The sequence below is a fragment of the Triticum dicoccoides genome, chromosome 6A (genome assembly GCF_002162155.2).
Source record: "Triticum dicoccoides isolate Atlit2015 ecotype Zavitan chromosome 6A, WEW_v2.0, whole genome shotgun sequence".
Taxonomy (NCBI): domain Eukaryota; kingdom Viridiplantae; phylum Streptophyta; class Magnoliopsida; order Poales; family Poaceae; genus Triticum; species Triticum dicoccoides.
Window position 1 is genome coordinate 67,790,416 of NC_041390.1, and position 8,009 is coordinate 67,798,424.

At 44.1% G+C, this 8,009-nt stretch overlaps 1 long non-coding RNA gene across 2 annotated transcripts; it reads right to left on the reverse strand.

The window, feature by feature from the left end:
* Positions 1-2,504: 2,504 nt before the first annotated feature.
* Positions 2,505-6,097, reverse strand: LOC119319086. Of its 2 annotated transcripts, XR_005154348.1 has the most exons (7): positions 5,824-6,097; positions 5,694-5,745; positions 4,410-4,545; positions 3,894-3,966; positions 3,625-3,690; positions 3,332-3,421; positions 2,505-2,780 (listed from the first exon to the last, which is right to left on the reverse strand). It is a non-coding gene; the product is annotated as an uncharacterized LOC119319086 (long non-coding RNA). The 2 variants fall into 2 exon arrangements; XR_005154347.1 differs by lacking the exon at positions 5,694-5,745.
* Positions 6,098-8,009: the final 1,912 nt, after the last annotated feature.

Here is an 8,009-nt window from a genome sequence, read left to right on the forward strand (position 1 = left end):
GGCTGGAATTATATTGGACGGCCCAAATGACGATACTGGGCCTAATTCGGGTAGGCCGTAAACGGACCCTGGGTTAGCGGGTTGTAAATGGGCTATATGCGAACACGCTGTTAACAGGCTTGCCGTGGGCCGGCCCGCCACCTTTTGACCAAGTCAAACGAGCCAGCCTTTTCATAGGAATGGGCCTCTGTTGTGCCGTGCCACGTGTCGACATATCATAGGCGCTTTGGGTCCAATCAGTGGATGACATCTGTCCCAATGGTGAGCCGACACGTGTTTCCTCCAGCCAATGATGATTTTACACGTGGAAAATTCCCATTGGTCAGGGCTGTTAACGGGTTATCGGATCCAAAACCGGACCCGGCATTCCGTTACGGTGGATGCCACGTGTCAGTCACCCTTGACGAAAGCACTTCTGTGATGCGCGATTTATCGTCATGGAAGTGGACACTTCCGTTATGATAATTTTGGTAATGTCATGGAATACTTCTAGGACAGCGTAGGTATGACTATCTTGATTCTGTCATAAAATTGTCATGGATGTACATGCATGACAGAAAACGTGACCTACTGTGACAAACACGTATCATCACGGAAGTGTATTTTTTGTAGTGGTTGTGGTCATACCTTCCTGAGGTCCCGTTGATGTGCTCCCAGCCACCTCGACATGAAGAAGTTTTTTCGGCCACATGATCGGCCAATTTTTGCATTGGCCAAGCTGCGTGGGGGTCTCGTCATCCTATCCATCGGTTTATATCGGACGAGGGAAACCCTCGTAGCCCGCTTTCACACTCGCCACGGAGACCCTTAAGGCGTTATCAGGCATCTGCCGGCGGTGAAACAATCGATCCTTAGGCTTAACTATAGTACCCTTCCCCACATCCACCAACCCGCCCTTCATGTGGTAAAGGAGGGTGCACGGAGTGGAGTCGGCCTACAAATACATATACGTGCGGCGTCAGAGATCCAAAAAGAACGGCAACTAAAGATTAATTAATTAGTTGAGTTGATGAAGCTGCGACGCGTATTTAACGTGAGGGCGTCGAGCTCCGCCAATGCCGACGGCCCGACATTCAAGCCAGAGACGAAGCTAGGGCTGCTGTGAGAGCTGGGTGCAGGAGCAGGTGCTGGAGGAGGTGCGGGTGCGGTTTCCATACTAGGTACGGGTATGGGTGCGGTGTTCATTGAGTTGCTCCTAGTGAAGTTGGGCATGGGAAAATCACCTGGTGGCGCGTTTGGATTTTGTTGCACCCATGTGACCACAGTTGGAATCAAGCTTGTAAAGGCAGCCACCATATCATCTCTACAGGCAGCGATTATCTAAGCTTTGGTCTCAACTTTTTCTTTCTCCATTGCCTGCGCCACCTTCTCATTGATAGTCACTTGAATGAACTTCTTTCTCTGTCTTTTGGCCTCGGGGTCCTCGTTATAATAGTACTTCCACGCGGCGCCATCCCCGGCGCCGTGCACACATCCATATTGCGGCTGCTGGCCGGGCGGGTTTCCCATCATTATATTCATGGCCCGGTTGTAAAGAGTGTCCCACTTGTACTTCACTGGCGACTGAGTCGACGAGTCGCTTTCGGCCGCAAGCTTGTGTTGCTCTCTCTGCAAAATGGACCGTGAATCATTTACGAATGCGACTAGAATGTAGTAGACTTCATTGATTAGAAGCTAATATGTAAGGTGGTAAAAGGATAATTACCAGTAATCTCATGAATTTCCTAGTCGGCCCGTCGGTGAAAACAATCATTTTTTGGGTCCCACGAGAATCGGGCCCTGATGAAGTCATGCTCCTGCTGGTCGGTGAACTCAGCCAATGGGTCTGGGATCCCCTGACGTTCACATTCTGCGTCCTCCTTAGCCCACATGGGCCTCTTTCCCGTGTAACCACCACTTCCAAGGCGGTGGTTCCCCATGTTCTTTGCATGCAGCTACTTGCCTCTCTCCGACCTAGCCTTGGTAACTTCTTCATTGCAAGTCTCCTTGAACTTTACAAAGTCCTCTATCGTAAATTCCGAATTGTCTACAACAATCTCGGCGTAGGTTTCATGGTCTACTTCAATCGCCCTTTTCACCCTACTTTTCCAAGCGCTCAATGAGTTGCCACTACAATAGGAGCCCACCTATAGCAACACATTTTTCCGTATCTAAAAGTCCATATATGCGTTGCAAGGGTCTTTACCAACTGTTTGGGATGCGTTGCCTTATCCAGTGTTGCTAGCGCATAATGCAACGGTTATACTTCCGTTGGTAAAGGAACCGTTGCAAGACTAGAACACATAAAACCAACTTTTACAACACCCATATACGTTGGTGGTTAATGTATAGGAACTCAAATCTCATTGCTTGGCAACATATAATTTGCAACGCTTCAGGTGTTTTACATATAAAATGTCAATAACATTTTATATATTGCCAGCAATTAAAATAAGGAATGCTCCAAATAATGGTGATAAGTATGTATACCAAGTCAGAAGAAAAAAATATATGCACGAGAGGAAGAAATCATATATTGAAAAAACTATGGGATTACAATTGTTAATATTACAGGAGGAATAACTTCCAAATGTGAAAGCATCCACCAACATCCCTACAACTTCACTAAAACTTAACCAAGGAACATCATCCAACAGGAATAGCATCCCTACAAATTAACTAAAACTGAAAACAGCCATCATAACAAAAACTAAAAACAGCCATCATCGTGAACCAGAACATCATCATCATTGTAGTATACCTGCCAGGCACCCATATAAGCGTCCATATATCTTTTAAATCTACAATGAAAATAACAAAATGATCTGTTAATACACAATATGTTGACATGATGTAAATAGTGACGGGTTGTCCAACAAATAAGAAATATTACTTCTTACAAACGGTCATTACTTCCGAAACATTGGTTGTCCGGCTAGATGACGACTATTACAAAGAAAAGTTGTAACCTGAAAGTATTCCCTTACAACTCAATATACTACTTCAGGTCACAAAAGAAACATAAACAGACTCGAAGAAAAATAAACAGTTGTGATTGTGGCCTAAAAGCAAGCCACTAATAACATAGTACTTACTTAGTTGACGGGTTAAAAGCACAATAGACACTGCTCATATGGAACAGTGCAATCGAATTAATGAGAAATTCAGCAATTTATGAACTGTAACAGCAAGAGTTCATGTGGATAATTCAGCAATTTATGAATCAAAGTGGTGAGAGATCAGCGGCGAGTTCAGCAATGTACGAATCAAACAGGCAAGAGCATCTAAGGAGAACATTACTTGCATTTCCATCTTCACAAATAGTTAAGATATGGAGATTGTGGACAGTTACCAGAACCATGACTACGAACACTGTCGTATCTTGGACAAATCTACTCGCAGCTCCAGTCGTCTATGATGTTCGCCTCAATCTCGATAGTGCCTGAACGGATGAGTGCGACACCTCACATTAAATTACACACAACAATAGGTACACCATTGGCGAGATAGGAGTACATAAATAGTTGAATAAGAGCAGAAAAGGAGGCTGAAAAATGGTTAGAGCTAATGTAAGAAAAAAAGGAATAAATAAATAATCACCACAACGGAAATAGTCTTAGTTGAAGGTAAAACACAGTGACGTACTGTGAATGTAGAGAATGGCACATTGAAAACCACCGAATGGCATTGAGTATTTCTTCCTTTGGAAACCTGCGCACAAACAAACAATGAGCCTCTACTTAACGGATGATAAACATGATTATTAACAGTGAGCCGCTGCCTGTGTATATGTGTGTGTGCTTGCTGCAAGCTTTAGTATCTCAATGTTTGCACATGAACATGTGTAAAGCTTAGGTGTAGGTTGCATCTAAGTGGGGTATTGGGATTCAGTTTCAGCGGTAGTAGATAAGTACCTTTTTTTAGATTAGTAGATAAGTACTCGCACCGTAAACAAATATAAGAGCGTTTAGATCACTGCTACTCCCTCTGTAAAGAAATATAAGAGCGTTTAGATCACTAGTAGATTAGTAGATAAGTATTCGCACCGTGAAGAAATATAAGAGCGTTTAGATCACTACTACTCCCTCCGTAAAGAAATATAAGAGCGTTTAGATCACTAGTGATCTAAACGCTCTTATATTTGTTTACGGAGGGAGTACTTGGTATAGATGAATCCTCTGCAATGACTTGACCCGAGTGTATATATAATAACTACATGCTATGAGGGGACAATCACATAACCAAACGACAAAGAAAAATGTGTACTAAATCTCAAAAAATAAGATGTTTACTATCTTATGGTGAATAGTAAGAGCATACAACAATCAGTATATTAACCGACGTGGAGATAAGTATTTAGCAGTGTTCTGAATCATATCAACAACATCAAAGCAACATCATAGAAGAAACCATGCACATTATTAATTCACCTTCCCACTAAAACAAAGGTGTACGTGCTTCCCCCAACAGGTCCACATCCTCTAGTATTTGAGCTGGACGTGAAAGCCACCATTAGCAAGCTACTACCTCCACGTAAATAACCTGACCATCAGACTCCTAAAAAGTCTGAAATTGCAACAAAAAACTTTGATTAGTTACTCATCAAAACTGCCATACAATATTATAACTCTAGGTTGATTCGCGCCGCTGGCTGCTGCAGCACTAGCTCTGCACTGTCACAGCAAACTCCTATTATATAGTGACGAGTACTCCCAAAACATATGCAGAAAAATTCAGACGTGGCACTGGCAGTGGCAGGTACTCCGTACGTATGAAAGAGCAGGACCTTTGTGACTGTGGGCTAGCCGAGGCCTACGAGAGCAGCAGTGGTGCCCATGACAGCCAAGATAGCTGGCTGGTGCTCTGCGGCCTGCTGTTAGTTAGTGCTGTGCCAGTAGCTGGTAGAAAAGCAACACCAACAGGGTAGCAGTTAGCTTAGCTTGGAGCCAAATGATCCAATCCGTACTCGCTTCCATGTCATACAACGTGCATTTTTTCATTTCTAATTCGTTGTGCAAGAAGCAAATAAACCTTATTTTCTCGTTGTTTATTGGTTTAAGAATCGGACGAGGCATGTCTGCTTCCATTGGCATCAGCGATCATGCTGATAATGGTGGCTGCTGTCAGGTTAAGCAGATGTCTTGGTGGCCTGCATGAAATTCAGAGACCAACTGTCCAAGGGAAATCGCCACTCTTGTTTAATGATTCCATTGCCTTCTTCTTTGTTAAGTGGTCTTATTCGCAAGTCTCCATTAGTTTAGCACTGTGCCAGAGCAGCCACTGGGCGCTGTCTGTCTCAAGTTATATAAGCTACTGTATCCACAACCAGCGGCAGCGTCGCGGATTATTCAGTTTTAAATATTATAACCTAGAGTTATAATATTGTATGACAATGTTATAACAAAAAACCTATAAAGACTGGATCCGGCCTTAAATATTATAACTCTTGCAATAGACCATTTAATATGTGGTCACATATATGAACTAGTGTTTCTCTACATCAAAACAATTTAAAAGGATTACCGACTCATCTGTGAAGGATTGATGAGTTAGCAGCGTATAAGATTTAAAAAAAATGATGCTCCATTGATATCTAATAATTACTGTACTAATTTAATAGAATTAGCAATCAGTGCATGAATGTAAATCAACGGAGATCGGAAGTCAGTCTGCAGAACTATTAGTGTTCGTCAATGAATTGCACAAGGGCCAACCGTTTTTGACAGTGAGTAGCTGCAATAGAATCGGGGGTGCATACCAAGACGTCTAGAGTAGAAGATAAGAATAGAGGTTAGAGAAAGGGGAAGAGAGACAGGACGAAGCCAGGGGAGGGGATTCACTCACCGGCGAGAGGAGGACCGCATGGCCACCGGCACCGGAGCCGGCGCCCGAAACCCTAGCCATCGGGGGAAGGTCGCGGGTGAGCTTTGGTGGCCGCGAGCGCCAGATCAAGCCACATGGGAGTGTGCCGCTGTGTAAGGGGACCTCAGGCTGTGCTTCATGATGGCGGGATTCGCCGGATGTCGCCTGAAACAGCCGCCGGAGGTGGCGCAACGAGGAGCTACGTCAAGAGAGGAGATGGGATGTGAGAGGGATGGGTGGGTGGGGGATATGGCGGATCCGGTAGCCGCCCGAGCTGTGATGTGGGAGGAGGGGAGGGGAGGGCCGGCAGCGAGGTGGGAGGAGGAGGGTGAGGCGGTGGTTGGTGGCGGCGATTTGGGAGAGACGAGGGGCGATGAGGGGCATCGGGGGCTCTGTTTCCCTCACGTCCCTCTCTCTGTTTTTTCATTTTTATATTTTTGTTTTTTGTGTATGTCCGGCGATAAGGTCAACAGCTGCAAATCTGCAACGCTTATCTGCAACCTTTAATATGTGTATCTATATGAATTTTACAACGTATAGCCAAAATGTTGTAGAATGTGTGTTGCTTTATAAGGGGTATCCTTGTAGTGTGTTGAACTTCCCTAGGGCTTTGTTGTTGATTTTTTTCATGGCATCATCATCCCATGGGTCGGCATCTTCATTCTGACCGGGGAACAAGAATCTTGCGTGCAACCTAGTTAGGAGCAGCTTCTTTAAATTTTCATTCTTCCGTATTTTCATGGTGTTGATGTTAGTTGTATCCCATAGGATGCATGCTAGTTGGTTGTCGTAACACGCCGCCACTTCCCGCGGCTCTATTGGCTCGAACTCACCAGGGTGCACCGCCGTGACCACGAGTCTTCCCGTGCCGAGCTAATTTGGGCGTCGTGTCCTCTTTTCCTTCTTTCCCTCACTGGCTTGGGAGGTCCCACCTTCGGTGTTGTAGTTAGGAACATCATCAGCGCCAGTCTCAGTGTCGGTGTCATTGGTGGCATCAGTGTCAGCGACGATGCCACCACCGTCGTCATCAGCGCCAGTCTCATTCCCAGCTTGCTCTCTCTCTCTCCTGGTCCGCCAGAAAGTCGAGGTAGGCGTGTGGTTTACCTAATTGGGATTGAGAACCTCCGTCCTCATCGGTGTCGGTCATGTTTCCTAGGGTTCAATGTCGTAGTCGTTTAATTATCGAGCTTTATATAATAAAGTGAATAATGAAAAAAAAGTGACCTTTGTTTTGTCGAAAATGTCATTTCATTCCCGTCGCGACAAATCTCGAGCACTCGATATGTCCAACTTTCTAGCACAAGTCAGGCAGAAAATGACGGAAAATTTCGGCATGACCTTTGCTAGAAAGTGCATATATAGAGCGCCTGAAATTTGCCAGAATGGAAATGAATCAACATTTCTCGCAAAACATAGGTCACTTAGCAATCGGTTTCCGGCAAAACAAGCACAAACATAGTAGCATTCTAACACCACACATTTTGCTCCAGCATTCTACAGTGCCACTAGAGCCACTAATACAGCAACATAATACAACAATATAGATTGGCAACTCTGAAACTTACAGGCCACTACAGCAACATAATACACCTCCTAAACACTCTAAAACTTATACACATGAAAAATAGCAGTCTAACTTAGTCTACTACAAATTGTCAATAGCAGTCAAGTCATCACACACACACTGAATTTACTGAATCATGCATCATTCAGTTAACTGAATTTACTGACAATAGTTGTCAATTGCATGATTCAGTTAACTGAATTTACCGTATTAGTTTACTGAAATTGCACAGTTATCAAAACTGAAATGTTTAGTTAATTGAAAATTTCAAAAAAAATTGCAACTGAACAGTGTGCTCTAACTGAATTCAAATGGGATCATATTTGTATTCTAGTTTGCTTTGAATTCTGTTAGTGAACAATTTACTGTATTTGTTTTCTACTTTTCCTTCTCCATCTAAAATGAGATCATATTTCAAATTCAAGTAATAACAGCAGACAGCAAAATGATTTTGAGATAGAGGGGGTGGGAGAGGGACAGAGCACCTTGCTGCCAGAGGAGCCAAGCACCTTGCGTCCGGGTGACGTTCCCGACGTCCTTCTCCTCCTCGTCGAGCACCTTGCTTCCGGCCAAACCTGCTGCAGAGAACACATATGGCCGGTCA